The sequence below is a fragment of the Oncorhynchus kisutch genome, linkage group LG3 (genome assembly GCF_002021735.2).
Source record: "Oncorhynchus kisutch isolate 150728-3 linkage group LG3, Okis_V2, whole genome shotgun sequence".
Classification (NCBI taxonomy): Eukaryota; Metazoa; Chordata; class Actinopteri; order Salmoniformes; family Salmonidae; genus Oncorhynchus; species Oncorhynchus kisutch.
This window is the reverse complement of record NC_034176.2, coordinates 19,280,096-19,282,523: the sequence shown is the minus strand read 5'-3', so window position 1 is coordinate 19,282,523 and position 2,428 is coordinate 19,280,096.

Sequence of the window (2,428 nt, the reverse complement as noted above, 5' to 3'; positions counted from 1 at the left end):
TATCCTGTAATAATACTCTACCTGAACGTACCTGTTTTTAATACTGTCCCTTTGGCATCAGTCTAAAAAAGAATCATAGTAAGCACCTGTACATTTGAAAGATAGAAGCATAAAGTTAATATATCATACAAATTATATCCAGCCGACTGAATAAGATTTAGGCTTGCCATTGTTGGGGACATTACACCATGCCAAATCTTGGGACACAATTATGTCTTCCTCACACACGTATATCAGGATCCTCCTGATAACCATAGCTCTTTGTGTGTGTGTGTGTGTGCGTGTGTGTGTGTGTGTGTGTGTGTGTGTGTGTGTGTGTGTGTGTGTGTGTGTGTGTGTGTGTGTGTGTGTGTGTGTGTGTGTGTGTGTGTGTGTGTGTGTGTGTGTGAGTCCATCTCTCTCCTATACCTCTCCCCTTGCTCCATGTAATACACCCACTACATTCTAGCTACAACATTGATATTTCTCAGAAATCACAGGTGGTATTGGCATTTTCAACACACATTGATCAGGTTTGGTTCTCTGTCGGGGATTCAAAACACAGGTGTTTGGAACAATGACTACATGAATGACCATTTAATCAATAGACCCATTTAAATTCTAACGTAACATCGAGCGATGATGTCGCTACATGTGCAGTGTTCAGTTTTTCTGCAGTACAGCACTGTTGAGTATTACATCCTTGTATTTGCTACAGGTGTTATGTACCAGATTAGGGAAAACACTAGACTTCATCTGTACAATAGGTAACCTGGCAGAAAATCCAGATAACCCCTACCAGCCCAATGTTTTCCCCCTTGCCAGTTAAAAGGGCATAGCGTAACACACTTCCCAGATCATTTCATATTTGGTTATGGAAAATGATAGATACAACAAAGATAAATGACACGGAGATACATATTCATTCGACTCCCTTGAATGTGAGACAGAGTATCCTGATGAATCACTTCAGTTCAATCAATCATACAAAGGCAATTAACCCCTTCAAGTCCCGGGCCCCTTGTCTTCTCAGAGTTGTGGATTTGCTACAGCACTGGCTGATGGACAGACATGTAATCATGGCATCGTTAGAGAGGGCTTTTCACAACACCCTGAACACTGTGATGCGGCCCTCAGCCAACGTGTCACGACAGGTTGTCTATGAGGCACAGAGGGGGTTATGGGATGGAGTTGTAGTAGAGGGCAGAGGAATGAAGGGGTGGGGAGGTGGGGTGCAGAGAGGGGTGGTTTGAAACATGGGGCGTCTTCTGCTATGGCCCTAATGGCTCAAACGAGGCTGTGAGAGAATAGGGTTGAGGCCAGGGATGGGGGCGAGAGGGGCCCACAACCCACTGTGAAGTGACTCAAGCACAACACCATATGAGCTGGCAGCCTGTCACATCTCCACCCATCAGAAAGGACTCTATAGGACCCTCTCTATTGGACTTTTCCCTACAGACCAGCTTCTATCACTTTATACAGTAGTACTTCACTATACAAACTAACTCCCATTACCAAACACATCACCATAGACAGCTAAGATAACTAGGCGTTTGGTTTTACATACGCCATTGATCTAAGATGACATAACCCTCGTGGCCAGGTAGGCTCTAGCAGATCAGTGGGTGGTGTCTGCTGGTTGCCTGCTACAGGTGTGGATGGATAGTCACTCATCATGGGCAGGAATGTGAGGTGTTTTCAATTATGGACAGCAGTGTCCACAAAGAGCAGTGAAAAGGGGAAAAACGGTTTCCTCTCACTAATGTCTACAGATTTATCAAAACAAACAAATATGTAGGTAACTCTTAAAAAGACATTGACACAGGCAATCCTCGTTACCTTGATACCTACTTTTTTTTAAATGAACAATGTTAATTTGGACGCAGTAATTGCAGTGTTTCCTCTAAATATCTACAGTTGAACTACAAAATGACGGCACTACTGCAGTTACAAACGTGAGGATGCAGTAATTATAAGATGTTAATTGATCTTTTGCTTCTGGGCATGTAACTGTGTGCCCCTTATTCTGTCCAATGAGGTATTTTTCTGAAAATATACGTGTCCATTAAAAGGTCTATCTGGGATTCAAACAACAACAAAGCGTTTACCCTGGAAACATGGATCCACTTTCCAATTCATACACAGCAATGGATGCAAGGACTGACCATCCGCAGCGGTGGCATGTTGCGTTTGGCGCGCCACCATCGTCCTGACTGCCTCTGTAATCTCACTCTTATCCTCTTTGATTGTAACTGCCAGTGAAAGTTATCTCTGATTCAGTCTTGTTACTCAGAGCAATAGATCTTCTCACAATAACCCCGCTGAGAACTGATCACTGGTCATTTAGTCTTCAATAATGATTACTATAACACTCAAGTGGCATATTCTTTCATCTAGTTGATAGGCTATTAATAGATTTTGTATTCATGGAGTCGATTAAGCCATGACA